This window comes from Delphinapterus leucas, chromosome 4 (assembly GCF_059928025.1).
Source record: "Delphinapterus leucas isolate spDelLeu-1000000601 "Yukka" chromosome 4, BTC_Dleu_Yukka2, whole genome shotgun sequence".
Taxonomy (NCBI): Eukaryota; Metazoa; Chordata; class Mammalia; order Artiodactyla; family Monodontidae; genus Delphinapterus; species Delphinapterus leucas.
Genome location: NC_143132.1, coordinates 69412371 through 69430445, shown reverse-complemented (window position 1 = coordinate 69430445; position 18075 = coordinate 69412371). Strand labels below are relative to the sequence as shown.

At 40.8% G+C, this 18075-nt stretch overlaps 1 pseudogene; it reads right to left on the bottom strand.

Moving 5' to 3' along the window:
• Positions 1 to 7965: 7965 nt before the first annotated feature.
• LOC111171664 (small ribosomal subunit protein eS27 pseudogene) lies at positions 7966 to 8372 on the bottom strand (annotated as a pseudogene).
• Positions 8373 to 18075: the final 9703 nt, after the last annotated feature.

The following is an 18075-nucleotide window of genomic DNA, read 5'->3' as shown; positions in this document are numbered from 1 at the left end:
AACATGCCATAGACTGGGTGGTTTAAACAACAGACATTTATTTCTCACAGTTTTGGAGGCTGGGAAGTCCAAGATCAAAACTGATTTAGTTTCTGGTGAGAACTGTCTTCCTGGCTTGTAGATGGCCACCTTCTCACTGTGTCCTGACGTAGCAGGGAGAGAGAGAATGCGAGCTCTCTCCTGTCTGTTCTTCTAAGGACACTGATCCTATCTGATTAGGGCCCCACTGTTATGACTTCATTTAACCCTAATTACCTCCATAAAGGTCCGGTCTCCAAATACAGTCACATTGGGAGTTGAGGCTTCATCATATGGATTTAGGGCGGACACAAATATTCAGTCCATAGCAACCAATTAAAAATCAGAGTTAAAAATATGTCATGGGGCTTCCCTGGTGGCGCAGCGGTTGAGAGTCCGCCTGCCGATGCAGGGGACACGGGTTCGTGCCCCGGTCCGGGAAGATCCCACATGCCGCGGAGCGGCTGGGCCCGTGAGCCATGGCCGCTGAGCCTGCGCGTCTGGAGCCTGTGCTCCGCAACGGGAGAGGCCACAACAGTGAGAGGCCAGCGTACCGCCAAAAAAAAAAAAAAAAAAATCATGTATAAATAAATGACTAATAGATGTTTCAGCAGCAGGAGAAGTAAGAAAACAGACTTACAACTTCTAAGTGTTGGACCTAGAATACTATGCCTAGACAAACTATCCTACAGCAGTGAGAGAAAAATAAAGACCAAAGGTATAAACTCAAGACTCCCATTAAAAGAACTATTAAAAGATATACTTTAGAAGGAAAAAAATCAAACAATGAGAAAGGATGCACAATATAAGAAACAACAGTGAACACAGAAATTGATTAAATATATTTATATTCATTTAACTGTTAACCTATAAAAAATTCCTGAGTGTGTGTGTGTGTGTGATTTAAAAATATGATTAAAATGAAAATTAGGCGACAATAGCAGTATGGGGCAGGCTATTCTGAGGGGGAGGGATGTTAAAGCCATATTCAGAGTTAGGAAGATGATAATTATGGACTATGTAAAAAAAAATTATAATTGTAACAGTTGAGGTTTGCTGCATAACAAACCACTACAAAACTTAATGGCTTAAAAGAAACACTGTCTTTTTCACCTCTAGAATCTTTGGGGTAGCTGTGTAGTTTTAAAAATCTGGGCCAGCTCAGCTGATCTTGACCATCACACACGTCTGTGATGGGCTGGTGGCTGGCTAGATGATCTAGGATAGCTTCAATGTCTGGAAGTTGACGGCCTGCATGCTGGGATGCCTTAGTTCTCTTCCAAATTGCCTCTCATCTTCCAAATTGTCTACTGAGGCTGTTCACATGATAGTCCAGGCTTCCAAATGCAGCCAGAGAGCAAGCCTCCTTTTGCAAGCACTTTTTAATCTTCTGTTTGTATTACATTTACTAATGTCCTGTTAGCAAAAGCAAGTCACGAGGCCAAGCCCAGATTCAAGGGGTGGAGAAACAGACTCCACCCCTTGGTAGGAGGAAAAGAATTTGTGGCTGCTTTTATTTTGTTTAATTAAAAAAATTTTTTTAACATCTTTATTGGAATATAATTGCTTTACAATGGTGTGTTAGTTTCTGCTTTATAACAAAGTGAATCAGCTATACGTATACATATATCCCCATGTCTCCTCCCTCTTGCATCTCCCTCCCTCCTCCCCTCCCTATCCCACCCCTCTAGGTGGTCACAAAGCACTGAGCTGATCCCCCTGTGCTATGTGGCTGCTTCCCACTAGCTATCTGTTTTACATTTGGTAGTGTATATATGTCCATGCCACTCTCTTACTTCGTCCCAGCTTACCCTTCCCACTCCCCGTGTCCTCATGTCCATTCTCTACGTCTGCTGCTTTATTCCTGTCCTGCCCCTAGGTTCTTCAGAACCATTTTTTTTTTTAGATTCCATATATATGTGTTAGCATACGGTATTTGTTTTTCTCTTTCTGACTTACTTCACTCTGTATGACAGACTCTAGATCCATCCACCTCCCTACAAATAACTCAATTTTGTTTCTTTTTATGGCTGAGTAATATTCCATTGTATATACGTGTGTGGCTGGTTTGAGAATCTACCACAGTTTGCTCCTTTGCCACAAATTATTCACATTTCTCCCACTTTGCATGTCTCATCCTACATATAGCATCAGGCTGGAAGGATGCGATCTCATGATCTTATCACATCAGGATGAATGAGGATCCTTAGATGTGGCTCCTTGGGTAAGGCACCTCTTGATTCAGAGATCTGTGAATTAAAATGACAAGTCACCTTCTCCCTGCACACCTGACATACAGTGGTGAGACAGAGACAGGTTAACTGAACAGACGCATCCCTTCAAAAGGGGGAAGATCAGAGGATACATAAAATCACTGGTCTAAAATTCCCCCTAGGCCCTTGATTAGGGCTCAGTTCTGCTTTCTGGGAGTGCCTTCCCATTCCATTGTTCTCCAAGGCCCTAGACTCCATTCTCTAGTCCCTTGGTTCCTCATCTTGAGAAATCTTTCCTTTCCATAAGAAATGGCCATGTTAACAGTTCAGCAGCTTTCTCATCTGGCTTCCTGCCCATAGGTAGTTGAGAGCCTAGAGACTTCTTTGCAGTTTAATCAATCTTAGTTCCCTCTAGTCCAAGCTGATGGTGCTTTTGCTGGTATAGTTTTGTTTGTTTTTGTTTTCTTTAACATTTTGGGCTTTCGGTGTAACAGATTATAGTCTCCTTTATTCAAAAAAAGCTATACCCACAATTCTTTTTTCTCTAGATTTATTCACTGTGATTTGGGATTAGGCTTCTGTCATGCCTTTTCGTCTAGTTGAGAAAGTATACTAGGCACTTTCTTAAATCTTTCAGAGGTCTTAACAAGTGGCCATACCCTTGCTTTTCTCTTTTCCTAAGGTCTCCTTTTACTTTAAGAATCTTGTGCTTGAAGACTATTCAGACATGGGGAGACTGGAGATGAGAGTTTTCTTTTCCAACACAGCAGGCCCTGGGCCCTCTGTATTCCATCTAAATTCTGGTTGCAAACTGAACATTTCCTTCTTTTGCCCATTCTTCTGTCTTGTCATATTTTATCATATGCAGTTAAGAGTACCCAAGTGGCACTTTCCAAATTCTCTCTGGAGATCTACTTAGCTGTAACCGAAAGTTCATTAGGTTCATTTTTTTTCCTCTCAAGGTAGTGTCAACTTCACTTTTACCAACTGTTCTGTCTCTACATAGTATGAGTCGTCATTTTCCAGACCTGCTACAGCAGGTAGGTTTTTGGGTTTGTTTGTTTTTTCATTTTTGCAACCTTTGCAGTCTGTTTCCTTACTGATTTTCTGGTCACTGCCCTATTCCAAAGCCAACACCACATGTTTTAGGATTTTGTTATGGCAGCACCCGACTCTTGAAACCAATTTCTGTATTAGTTAGCTTTTACTGTATAACAGACCACCCCCAAATTTAGGGACTTAAACCATGGCCATTTTCATTTATATCACTACTTTTTGGGTGGGCTAGGTGGTCTTTCTGGTCTGGACCAGCACAGTTGATCTCTCAGTTTAGTCAAGAAAGCTTTTCTTTCAGGAAAATTTATGACCTTAAATACATTTATTAAAAATCAAAAAAATGGGCTTCCCTGGTGGCACAGTGGTTGAGAGTCCGCCTGCCGATGCAGGGGACACGGGTTCGTGCCCCGGTCCGGGAAGTTCCCATATGCTGCGGAGCGGCTAGGCCCATGAGCCATGGCCGCTGAGCCTGCGTGTCCGGAGCCTGTGCTCCGCAACGGGAGAGGCCACAACAGTGAGAGGCCTGCATACCGCAAAAAAAATTAAAATAAAATAAATAAAATGAAAGATAGTTGAATATTGTATTATTTAAAATGGCATTTGGCTGTGTATAAATGATCATGGGTTAAATGACCTAGAGGTTTAATCTTGTGATGTAGCAGGAAGTTTGTTTTGTCAAACTCAAGTTCCTGTACTGATGCACAGTGAGGCCAACCAAACTGAAACATCAGAGTTTGGAGCAGTTTACTGATAAGAGGGTGCCAACCAAAAAGATGTGAGACATAGGTTTTTCTCAGATCCATCTTCCTGGCTGGCTGGACTATAAGGTTTTTAAAGGCAACATTTGGGCTGAAGGTTGTGGAGGGCGTGATTTTCTTCTGATTGGTTGGTGGTGAGGAAACAGTGTTGTGTTTCAGGAATCTTAATCACCAACCCTCTGGTTCCAGCCAGTCTGGGGTCTCTGTGCTTGTGGTCAGCATGTAGTCACCATCCTCCACCTGGGTGGGAGTCTTAGTTCCTGCAGAACAACTCAAAGATATGCATCAGATGGCTACTTATATCCCTTGAAGAGGAACTAGGACTCTGATTGCTGAACTATTGTTTCTTGACTGCCTTTCCTTTGTTTCTGCATTCCCTCACTTCCCTAAATCATAACTGGCTCTGCTCTTTGGAAATCAGGGAAGGCCTAGGACACTAAAGCCTTTTTCTACAAACAGGAAACAGGGGACACAGAAAGGCTTTTGTATCTGGGAGGGCGCTGCAGGGCCCTGCTCAGTTTCAGTCCCCCCTTTTCTTTGATACTCCTCAATCCTGAGGAAACTGGTGCAGGATAAAAAAGGAAATAAAGTTTTGGTTGGAGAGGTTAATCATAAACTTTGCAGAGGTGAAACCGCACACCTCAGATTGGGACTTGAACCCAATCACACCTCAGATGGGACTCAAACCCAGCCAAAATTCAGACTTGGACTTGAACCCACTGTCTTTTCATTGAAATCGCACACCTGGTCTCAGGGTTTAATGAAGCTTAGGTTCTTTATGTCTCATAGCAGAAAGAATTCAGTGAGAGACAAAATGATAGGTAAGAAATGGATTTATTTAGAGAGATACACATACCATAGACAGAATACAGTCTTATCTCAAAAGGCAAGAGCAGCCCCAAAATATGGGATGGTTAGTTTTTGTGGGCTGGGTAATTTCATAGGCTAATAAATTGGAAGTATTCCAACTATGTTGGGGAAGGGGTGCGGATTTCCAGGAATTGGGCCACTGCCCACCTTTTGGCCTTTTATGGTTGGCCTTGGAAGTGTCATGGTGCCTGTGGGTATGTCATTTAGCATGCTAATTATTACAGTGAGTGTGTAATGAGGATCAAGGTCTACTGGAAGTCAAATCTTCCACCATCTAGGGCCTAATAGTTTCTAACCAGTTTATGTCATATTCTGTTCTTAATGGTTGTATCATTCTTTTAATGGTTGTGCCCTGCCCTCTTCCCTCCTGTCTCAGAGGAACACAGTTTTATGGGGGACTTGATTTCATTTGGAGGTAGACAGTTCAAATCAGATGTGGAGGTTCCATGATGCCATGATAGCCCAGGCTCTTCTAACTTTTGACTCATCTAAACTTAGTTTTCATACTCATGCTAGCTGCCTCATGGTTGTAAGGTGGCTGCTCTACTTCCAGTTTTGTATGCACATTCCAAACATGATGAGGAAGAAAAGGACAGGTTATGAAAGAGGCATGTACCAGCTGAGCCTGCTATCTGTAATTAAAGAGTTTTCCTGGAAGCCCTACCCAGTAAGTTCCACTTATATGTCATTGGTAACAAGTGTGTCATATGGCATTTCCTAGCTGCAAGGGAGTCTGAAAAACATAATTTGTTTGTCTTTTAGCTTGGCATATTGATTTCCCAAACTAAATAGGGGTTATGCTAATAAAGAACAAAGGGAGAATACATATTGTGTGGATGACTATTACTGTCTATGCATGTCCATCTCAAGAAGATAGACAAGGAAGAAAATAAGCCTTTAGAAAAGTAAAAGTAAGGAAACTAAGAGGACAAACAAAATGAAGTAGAAAGCAATTTAGAGGATCAAAAAGAGTTATAAAATAGATAAATCCGTAGTTAAGTTTCTTTTTTTTCAAAAAAGAGCTACAAATAATATTTTGAAAGAAAGGGAACTATAAGTACAGATGCGTAATAGATAATAAAAATCATAAGATTATACTCTGAAGAATTTTATGATAAAATTTGGATTGGGAAAAGACATAGTTTTCTAGGTAAATATAATTTGCCAAAACTACTTGAAAAAATATAGAAAATACCAAAAAGCAAAAATCATTAAAGAACTTAAGCTGATAACCAAGACCTCATCTCTCCAAAGTATCAGGCTTAGGTGGTTTACATCTGTACTTTATTCAACTTCTAAGAAGTAGATAATCCTAATATTAACAAACTGTTTAAGAGAATAGAAAATTAGGAAAAGCTATCTACTTTTACAATGATAATACAACCTAAATACCCAAACCAGACAAGAAGAATACAAGAAAGGAAAATTATAAAAGAGTCCAATTTATAAACATAGATGCTTATGGAATAGTTGCAAATCTATTTCAAATATTTACATTCTAAGTAGAGTTTATGCATGAAATTAAGAATGATCCAACATCAGAAAATATGTTAATGTAATAAATCATGTTAACAGATCAATAATACCTACAATCTGTAAGAAACAGAAAAGTTAGTTGTCAGAATTTAGTGCTTGTTCATGATTGAATAGACTTCTCAGGAAACTTAGAAGGGAATTTCCTTAACTTGATAAAGAACATCTATCAAAATATTCCAGCAAAAACTATCCTTAACAATAAGACTCTAGGCTTCTTTTCAGTAAAGACATGAAAAAGATAAAGATGCCTTTTCTCACCATTCATATTCAGCATTGTACAGGAGATTCTAGCCAATGCAACAAGATAAGAAAAATGTTGTGAATGTTGGAAAGATATGTCCTTATTTGCATACAATATGATTTTCTTGAGTTTTAAGTAGAAAATATATAGGAAGAGCTTGCCAGTTTCCCTAGACACAAAATCAACATATAGAAATCTTATCACCGGTAATAACCAATTAGAAAAATTAATAAAGGATCCCATTTTCAATAGTAATAAAAGCTTCAAGATACCTAGTGGTATGCCTAACCAAGATATGTACAAGAAATTTTTGGAGCAATTACAATTACTGAAAAGAAAAAAGTCTTAATAAATGGGAAAAAAGGCAGTGTTCATGAACTGGAAGACTCATTATAAAGATGCCAGTTGTCGCCAAATTAATTTATAAAATGAATGCCCTTCCAAGTATGGATAAGGACGTGGAACAACAGACTCATTCACTTCTGAAAGGAGTGTAGATCAGTACAACAGCTTTAAGAAACAATTTAGTTACACCTTTTTTTTTTAATGCTTCAAAGACACAAGTCTGAAGATTTATTGAGGACAAGGTTATATACAAATCAGAATGTTCCCTAGAAATGACACCTGAATAAAAAAGGACAAGTGGCCCCTGGATATAAGAGATCATTGGTGATCCAAGGAAATGTTTTAGGTTAGAGGGATTAAAAGTGGAAGTTGAATCACCGTACATTGTCACAAACTTGGTGAAGGGAAGCATGTTACCTGGAGTTAAAGTGCACAGGAAAGGTAACAGGCATTTTAAAGTGACAGAGAATTGAAATATTCTTTTGTAAGCTGAAAAGAAATGAGAGGCTCAATAATTGTAGTTTATTACGTTAGAGAGGTAAAAAGCCAAAAAGAGGTAGAGGAGCCAAGTACAGTTCACCCCTTTTTCTCTGGTAAGAAGCAAAAGAATTTCTTAGAGGGCTAGGTTTTGAGTGCTTCAGCTAGATACTGTTAGGACCACACAAGATTTTAAATGCGGCGTCTGTCCTGGATGTATTAAATAACTATTATCTTCTTTTATTCTGCCAATGCGTAGATCAGTGTGAAGATTCAGGTGTCCTCCAGAAGTTCATGGGTTCTTACCAGATTTTCCTCTTTACCCTCTTTGCGGTGTTGGCATCAACAGCTTTCCTCTTTCTTGGTAAGGAGTCCTTATATTCAGCCCTGTGGACTTTTGACTTGGAAACTGCCTTCATTTGATTTCACACATTGCCCCAACTGACTCTAGAGTTGCTCCTGAATACGTGAGGTAGGAACTTCCTAGCAGTAAAACAAGACAGTAAACAGGATGTATCCAAAATGCGTTTATTGGGATGGTTTCCCATTCATCTTGATTCTGGGTGCTTTTAGTGCTGCTTCCATCTGAAGGAGCATCCTTCTGTAAGCCTTGCTTTTCCTCCTGTAGGCTGGCAGAGGACAATAGGGCAGCCAAGACACAAAACTACTGTTTGTGCATGGCTAAAGACGGTGGTGATTTTATAGCAACCTGGGCATTTCACATCCATGAAATAGGAATTGGGGCTCTGTACCAGGCACTTCTTCTTGTGTTTCTTCTTCTCCTCTTCTGGAGAGGGATGAATGAGATCCTTTGCGAGAGTCATGTTATCATGGGGAGGTCATCTCCACCAGAAAGCTGGTTACACCTTTTAATGCAGAAATTCTAGTCCTAGATGGAGAATCTTTCTTATGTTTCAGCAAATGCATTAAAATGTCTATTGCAGCAAAGAAAAGAAAAGAAAGAAACGGTTTAAATGTCCATCAGTAGGAGAATGATAATAGTGGTGTACTCATAGAATGAAATGCTGTACATCTTATGCACAGGAGCAAAAAGAACTATCGCTATATTTCTTAACAGATGGATCTCAAAAACATAGTTGAATGAAAGAAGCAGGGTATGGAAGGATATGAAAAGAATCATATTTATATAAGTTTTAAAGTCTGAAAAGCAATAATAAATAGTGTTTATGCTTATATTTTCTTTTTAGGAATCCATGCAAACATGCCAGGGAATGATAAACAATGAGTTTGTGATGATGCTTCTCTAGGGAGAAAGGAAAGGGCTTGAAAATGGGAAGAGAGGGCTCAAAAATAGCCTCAAGTGTATCTGATGTTCTTTTTATTGAAGATCTGTTTGTCGCTATGTTGGAAATCTTTCACCATTTAAAAGTTGTTTTATCCTAAATGCAATGAGGTATCCTGGATTGGATCCAGGAGCAGAAAAAAAGACATTAGTAGAAAAATTGGTGAAATCCAAATAAAATCTGGAATTTAGTAAATAATGTACCAATGTTGGTTTTGTAGTTCTGACAAATGTACCATGGTAATGTAAGGTGTTAAAATTAGGGGAAATTGGTTAAAGGAACTCTCTGCATCATCTTAGCAACTTTTCTAAAAATCTAAAATTATTCCGAAATGAAATGTTTATTTTAAGAAGTGAGGGCAGAGTTTAGAACACTTTAGAACACTCCTAGAGGGCAAGACCAGTCTCTCTGGTAAGTCTGATTTATTCCCGTTTCATGTTTGGTACTCCCTTAAAGTTCAGAGATCTTAGAGCAGGAGGGGGCTCTAACAGAGCACCCTATCCAGCCCCTTTCCTCTGGGAGGTAAGACAGGTAAGGTATGTAAAAAGAAACTCCTGGAGACCAGAGAGGCTGAGGAACTCAGTGAGCAGGGAGGACTGGAACCAAGTTTTATCTCCTAGGATGATCTTTGTTCCTACTTCATTGCCTCTCATAATAAAGGCAAATGAGGTTGAACAGCCTCCAATATTTGTTTGTTTTGAAAGCGGGAGGAAAAGAATTACATATCACCCAGAAATGACCAAAGTCACAAGGTAGAGAGGTCAATGCGAGGTTGGTACATCATTTTGTCTCTTTGTTATGAACCTCCTTAGGATTTGAGACTGCCTACCCCCTGAGGGCAGAGTGGGCTGGGCTGGGAGGGAACTAAGAATTGTAGAATGTATCTGTGTCCTCAGTTCTTCTCAGAACCATAGATGTAATTGCCCCCATCTTACAGAAGAGGTAACAGGCTTAGAAAGGTTAAAAATCACTTCCCCAAGGTTATAAAACTAATAAGAGGTAGGCCTATTGTGATATGCTGATGTAATAAATTTGTCATGTTTCCTGGAAATAGCTCTTAAAACCTTTGTAATTTCTTAAGTGATAAGAGCTATATGGACATCTTTTGTTCCTAACTCCTTAAGTAGCACTAGAGCATAAAGATGAAATGGGTGTTTTTTGTTATTCATAAGAAGCCTGTTTCAACCACTGAGTTTATATTAATGAGGTGGTTTTTGGAAAGCCCCTAGAAAACCATAGGAAGGGGGATAGTTGCCAGCAGAGCCAGCCAGGTGATTAGAGAGTTGGAACTTTCAGTTCCACTTCCTGACCTCTGGAGAGGGGAGAAGGGCTAGAGATTGACTTAATCACCAGTGGCCAATGATGTATTCATTCATACCTATGACAGGAAGCCGCCATAAAAACCCAAAAAGATGGTGTTTGGAGAGCTTTTGGGTTGTTTCATCTATGTGCCAGGAGGGTGGTATACCCCAGACTCCATGAGACAGAAGCCCCTGTGCTTGGGACTTTTCCGGACCTCACCCTATGTATCTCTTCATTTGACTGTTCATTCATGTTCTTTACTATCCATTGTAATAAACCATTAATCTAATAAGTAAACTGTTTTCTTGAATTCTGTGAGCTGTCCTAGCAAGTGATCAGACTCAAGGAGGGGAGTCGTGGGAGCCTCTGATTTATAGCCAGTCAGTCAGAAATCCAGGTAACAACCTGGACTTGCAGTTGGTACCTGAAGTGGGGGCAGTCTGTGGGATCTAATGCTCTCTCCAGGTAGATAGTGTCAGAATTGAATTCAATTGTAGGACACTCAGCTGGTGTTGCAGAGAATTGCTTGGTGAGGGGCAAACCTCTACACATTTGGTGACCAGAAGTGAAGCAGAATGTCATCACAGAGTAGAGAAAAGTAAAGGAGAGTTTTCCTTTTACATCTATGTTATAGGAAGCCAGGGCAGACTCTAAGAACTCATATTTAAGGAAGACCCCTCTGAAGTCAGGGAGGATAAATTCCCCAGAGCCAACAGCCACTCTTGGAACAGCTGGGGCTGGGAATGATGTAGAACATGAGCCAAGGCAGAACCACAGCCCGGAACGGACTGAGAAGAGCTTCAGGGGAGTGAGCATCAGGCCTGCCAGGGTTAGAAGCCACTGCAGATTCTTCCCTCTGGAAAAGAAAAAGTCATGTGGGTAAGCTTCCTGCGCTCCCACTCCTCCTTCCTCTGTCCCGTCTCAGCTGCAGGGCCTGTGTCTGCTAGCCTTCCGGGGAAGGGCTCCCTAAAACCAAGGGCCTCGTTTTGTTTAGTTGTTGTTGAAGAGGCTCATGTGACTGAAGAGGACTCCTCAGGTCTTGATTGAGGTGATGTGGTTGAAAGTAAACTGTAAATCTCTATGTAAATATGGTTGTTGGCTGAACAGTGTAAACCTGGGAGGTTTGTGAGGGCAAGGGGAGAAAAGTGCCTCTTGAGAGAGGTCTCCCAGGAGAATATGAGATTAGTTGAGGTTCAGTGAATTCCTTTGTTGCTAACTCAAGAAGCATATTTGAAGGATAAGCTTCCTCACTTAGAGTAGAGCATCCCAGACTTGTCGCCATAGTGACAGTGCTCAAACGGAGGCTTTAAAACCAGAAAACACCAGGTCAGAGGGATTCTTTTGGAGCCATGATTCTCCAGTAGAGGACTCAGCTATTGTGTGCTATGGAAGAGAGGGACAGGGAGTTTGAATAGCTTCCCTTCCTTCCTGTCTCTTGCTGTGGGGCTTTTGTTTTGGTTTTTCTCTCTGAACTGATGTGGCCTTTGGAAAGGGGTGCCTCCCTGCAGAAGGAACTCGTCTTCATTAAAACCTGTGTCAGAAGCTGGAGGCACCAACAATAAACTATCCTAAAAAGAAATTAAGAAAACAATCCTATTTACAATAGCGTTAAAAAGAATTAAATACATATGAATGAATTTAACTAAGGAGGTGAAAGACCTATACACTGAACACTATAAGACATTGATGAAAGAAATTGAATAAGACACAAGTAAATGGAAAGATAGCTCGTGTTCATGGATTGGAAGAATTAATATTGTTAAATCATCTGTACTACCCAAAGAGATCTACAGATGCAATGCAATCCCTATCAAAATTCCAATGACATTTTTCACAGAAATAGAACAAACAATCCTAAAATTAGTATGGAACCACAGAAGACTCTGAGTAGCCAAAGCACTCTTGAGAAAGAAGAACAAAGCTGGAGGCATTACAATTCCTGATTTCAAACTATATTACAAAGCTATACTTATCAAAACAGTATGGTACTGGCATTAAAACAGACATGTGTCAGTGGAACAGAATAGAGAGCCCAGAAATAAACCCATACATATACAGTCAACTAATCTTTGACAAGGGGTCCAAGAATACACAATGGAGAAAGAAGAGTCTCTTCAACAGATGGTGTTGGGAAAATTTTGCATATCCATATGCAAAAGAATGAAATTAGACCCTTATACTATACACAAAAGTCAAATAAGAATGGATTAAAGACTTAAACAGAAGACCTGAAACTTTAAAACTCTCAGAAGAAAACATAAGAAAAAAGCTCCTTGACATTGGTCTTGGCAGTGATTTTTTAGCTATGACACCAAAAACTCAGGCAACAAGAACAAATATAAACAAGTGGGACTATATCAAACTAAAAAGCTTTTGCTCAGCAAAGGTAACCATCAACAAAATGAAAAGGCAACATACAGAATGGGAGAAAATATCTGAAAACCATATATCTAAAAAGGGATTAATATCTAAAATATATAAAGAACTCATATAGCTCAATAGCAGAAACAAAACAAACAAAAACCCACCACAAAGATATCATAACCCAATTAAAAAATGAGCAAGGGACCTGAATAGACATTTTCCCAAAAATGACATCCAAGTGGCCAATAGGTATATGAAAATGTGCTCAACATCACTAATCTTACTGATAGTGCTGAGGGACAGACAGAACAAAAAGTAATTCTGAAGGAACTGTTACTGTAACTGAAGCTTGTAGAAGGATAGGGATTTTATATATATATATATATATATATATATATATATATATATATATATAATTTTATTCTGTTATATATCTGATTCTAAGTGTTGAAAACTGACCTAAGTATTCTTCACTAGTTCATGTCTTTATCCTTGCATGTGTTTTGTGAATTCCTATAGATAAAATGTGTTTTATGGTTATTAGTCTTACAGACAAAAAGTTCAAGTCATCTCATTGCTTTGAGTTCTCTCCAGGGTTCAAGGGTATCATAGGGTGTCTGACCCACTAATTGCTAATGTTATCTGGTAGTGTTATTCTTGGACTTTAATGACCTCAGAGTTTCCATATTACCTCCTTCTGTTATAACACAGCATACAAGTAGGGCCTGAGGAGAGTTCTGCAAACTGAGAATTTCAGGACAATTTCTCTATAGAGGGTTCACTAAGAAATCCACAGGAATCATGTAATGCCTAGCAGATGCTCCTTCTCTTTAGGGAAGGCACACATGTCTCTGGGGTGTTGTATGTTTCCAGATACTTGGAAGTCTTCTAGGTGGTTCTTGATGTGTCTAATATGGAATAATCCCCAAAATATATTAAGTGAAAAAAGCAAGGTACAAAACAGAATGTGTCATATGCTATCATTTGTTTTTAAGAAAGAAAGTGGGGACAAAAACATATATGTATTTTTATAACATATTCCTAGAAGACACTGATGACATGGCTGATTCTGAGGAAGGGAAGTTGGAGCTGAATACCTAGGAGCAGGGGAGGGTGAAAGACCTTTTACTGCATACCCTTTGAATCTTTTGAATCATATAAATGTATTGGCTATTCAAAGAGAAGTACAAGTTTGAGTAAAAACAAAATCCTTCTACCAAGAAATAAACCAGCACACCTGTGGTCACTTTACCTACAGCAAAGGAGGCAAGAATATACAGTGGAGAAAAGATAGTCTCTTCAATAAGTGGTGCTGGGAAAACTGGACAGCTACATGTAAAAGAATGAGATTAGAACATTTCCTCACACCATATACAAAAATAAACTCAAAAAGGGTTAAAGACCTAAATATAAGACATGAAACCATAAAACTCCTAGAGGAGAACATAGGCAGAAAACTCTTTGACATAAATTGTGGCAATATTTTGGGGGATCTAGCTCCTCATGCAAAAGAAATAAAAGCAAAAATAAACAAATGGGACTAATTAAACTTAAAACTTTTGCACAGCAAAGGAAACCATCAACAAAACAAAAAGACAATCTACTGAATGGGAGAAAATATTTGCAAATGATGCAACTAACAAGGGATTAATATCTAAAATATACAAATGGCTCATACAACTCAATATAAAAAAAAAAAATCCAAAGAAGAAATGGGCAGAAGACTTGAATAGACTTTTTTCCAAAGAAGACATAGTGATGGCTAACAGGCACGTGAAAAGATGCTCAACATCGCTATTAGAGAAATACAAGTCAAAACAACAAGTTATCACCTCACACATGTCAGGATGGCTATCATCAAAAAGTCTACAAATAACAAACGTTGGTGAGGATGTGGAGAAAAGGCAATCCTTGTATCCTGTTGGTGGAAATGTACATTGGTGCAGCTGCTATGGAAAACAGTATGGAGGTTCCTCAAAAAACTAAAAATAAAACTATGATATGATCCAGCAATTCCATTCCTGGGTATATATCTGGAAAAAATGAAAACACTAATTTGAAAAGGTACATGCACCCCAGTGTTCATAGCAGCACTATTTACAATAGCTAATATGGAAGCCACCCAAATGTCCATCAATAGATGGATGGATAAAGAAGGTGCTGTATACAATGGAATATTACTCTGCCATAAAAAAGAACGAAATTCTGCCATTTACAATGATGTGTATGGACCTAGAGTGTATTATGCTAGTGAAGTAAGTCAGACAGAAAAAGACAAATACTGTGTTATCACTTATATGTGGAATATAAAAAATTAAATATATCTAGTAAAACAGACTCACCAATGTAGAAAACAACCTAGTGGATACCAATGTGGAGAGGGAAGAGGAGAGGGGCAAGGTAGGGGTATGGGATTAAGAGATACAAACTACTATGTATGAAACAGATAAGCAACAGGGATATACTGTATAGCACGGAATTATAACCATTATTTTGTAATACCTTTAAATGGAATATATAAAAATACTAAATCACTACGCTGTAAATCACTGTAAATGCTGTAAATCACTATCTGTACCTGAAACTAATATAATGTTGTAAATCAACTATGTTTCAATAAAACAAAATCCTTCTAGGGTGGTTAATCTGACTTGAGACTTAAATTGGCCCCTGATAATTCACTCTTTGCTCCCATTTCTCATCACTTAGGTCTTCCCTCTCAGACCCCCTGCCTCTGATCATTTGCCTGCAGCAGACATGTTGCAATATCCCCCTCCCTGTCAGAGTCTAATAGAGACTCCGCACAGGGGTGAGCCAGCATTTCTAAAATATCTCTGGTGACCAATTGCCATGTTCGGCCCTAAACCTTCTAGACTGGTTATTCTCAAACTTGAGCCTGAATCAGGCTCACCTGGAGGGCTTGTTAAAACACACCTGGCTGGACCCACTCAGTTTCTTCTATTCAGCCGGTGTGGGGTAGTTCCAACAAGTTCCCAGGTGATGTTAGTTGGGAACCACACTTTGAAAACCAGAGCTCTAGACTAGTTTCTCCTGTGATGTGTTGATGTGCAGTTTTGATGTCCCAACTGTGTCCTCATTTAGACATATAAAGAAATAAAAAACGGGAGAGGTTTGTCCCTTTCCACAGGCATGCTTATAGCTCATCATCATCCAGCTCTCTCTCTAACCAGCAGTACTCATCAGGCTCCAATCCCTTTATAAAATGATCGGCATGTCACCACCAGCAGGACTGACACTTCAGAAGCCTGCAGCCCCCTTCATCTGTACTCCCAGAGCAGACATCCTTGTAGTCTTTGCTGTCAACTCTCTGTGAAGATTTAATTGGTATTTAAGGCATTAAAAGGGTCATGCTAATTACTGATTCCCCTTCCACTGTTTCTCAGCAGGGGTACTATTAGCATTTTAGATGAGATAATTCTTTATAATGAGTATTCTGTTTAATGTAGCATTTTAGCATTCTTGTCCTCCCACCCCCAAGTCATATGGGAATTAATAATCCCACCAGATTTCCCAGTGCCCCTCCCGCTCGAAACTTCCTCTTCCCCTTTTTGCTGTAGAATGCGTGGTGAGGTGCCCTGAGAATCACTGTGCCTTGTACTTAAGCTTCCAGACTCCTGCCCAAATGACATTGCTTTAGTTCCCTGCAAAAATCTCAAGTCATGTTTTAATATTTTTCTTACTTTCATAAGTGTTGATGTTAAAAAGGGGCCAAATAGTGAGCATTTCTTTCTGAAAACCCTATGGGTAGAATCATTCATGTGATGTTCAGTTCCCTCTCTGCAGAGATGAGCACTGTTTCTTGATGAAGTGCCTTTGCATCCTCACAGCAAGGAGAATTATGTGACCCATTCTGTTTCCTTTTTTTTTTTTACTATGAGTGTCATGAAACTTAGGGGACAGATGTAATGCTTGATACGTTTGTAAAATTAGTTTAGAAAACCATTTTCCGTATATTATCAGCTTTTATACAGTTTTAGTTTTTAAATAATCAGTTTAATTTTGTATTTTCTTGTGAGTGACTTCGGGTCCTTTTGGAAACCATCCTTGATGCAGGTTGAGCTGTGAAAGGATTATAGCCGGAAGTGGCCTAATCCGCTGGACAAAAGAATGGGCTGGGCGGAGCATCCCCGGCTCCCATGGGCACCGGGTGGGATGTGGGCCTGAGGCACAGGAGAACAGGTGAGGAGGTGCCTCCTGCTGGCAGCCAGCGGAAGAGTGGCTGGCGAGGATGAGGTGCCAGGTGTGCTCCAGCTGGAGGTGGAGTCAGGGTCAAGCCACAGGTGCCTGAGCCCTTTACCAAGGGTGGAGAATCCTTGAGTAGAGGGGCAGCAGATGGACTGAGCTTGCTGGGTGGAGAGCAGTTCCGCTGGGACCGACTGGCTTAGGCCATGAGAGACACAGAAACCATTACTTATAGGAGCACCCATCCTGCTTCAGCTCCCACCTGGTCCTGTGGCCACACGGGTTACCAGCAGCAAGTGGGTTCAGGTGGGGCTGGCACCCTTGGGATTAGCTCTCTGCTGAAGCTCCCTGTCCAGGTGGGAAAGAACGTCTAGCTGCGGCACTGTAACAGGGCGAGGATTGCACCCCACCCCACCCCTCTTCAGAGGGTCCAGTCACTCCCATTTCTTCTTCAATGTACACCTCAAAGTGGGGGGGACCACCATCCTAGACTGAGCATCCACCCTCTAGATCTCCTGTGTGATGGAAGGGATGTGTAAGGACCTTTCTGCCTGAAAGTTCCTCTGCTGAAATTCCATCATGAGCATTTGATTTCCTTGGGTTTACAAAGAATCTTTTACTAATACACCTTCTGGAAGGGCAACACATAATGGGCTCAGAGATAAGTCATTCGTTCCTTTGAGAGAATGGATTTACTGCATACGCTTGATATAAGTATTTGTTTCCCTCTTAAGGAATATCTGAGATTTGCTGCTGGAGAGAAACAGGTTTGTGAAGGGGGGAGAAGGGGTGAACTTCGGGAACCTGGACCAGGCTGAGGGGCGGGCGCCATGGGCTGCCTGCATGTGGGTTCTACGGGGCATGGGACGTGGGCTGGGTCCTGGGACAGTGGGGGCCGGGGGCTCACTCACTCCTGAGGACAGTCTTCTCCCAGATTTGGGTACTTTCTCCCCGTCCTGTGGGCATCCCCTTCCCCTGGCTGTGTCACCAAAGCCGGGCCCCTCCAGAGACCCCAATGGCCTCCTGAGAGGCCTGCCGGGTGTCCTTCCTCCCTCATCCCTGCTAGGGCCTCTCCCCAGACTCTGCACCCTCACCCCAGCGCCATCCTCCCTGGCTCTCCTGCATCTGTCCTCTGTGGCGGAAGGAAGCACCTTGTTCTGGTTCTCCTCGTAACCATTGTTCCTGAACTCTAAACCCATAGCCGCCCACACGTGGTCATAAAAGCAACAATTGTTGACCTTGGGACATTTTCAACAGCCTCTCCAGTGATGAGGTCCTCCGGCTGCCGCTTCCACTCCCTGTTGCATGTCTGTCCCCGCCTCGGCTTTCCTGTCCTCCTTTCCGCCGGGCATCGGCCAGGTGGCTGCCAGATCGGCTGCCCCTGCGGC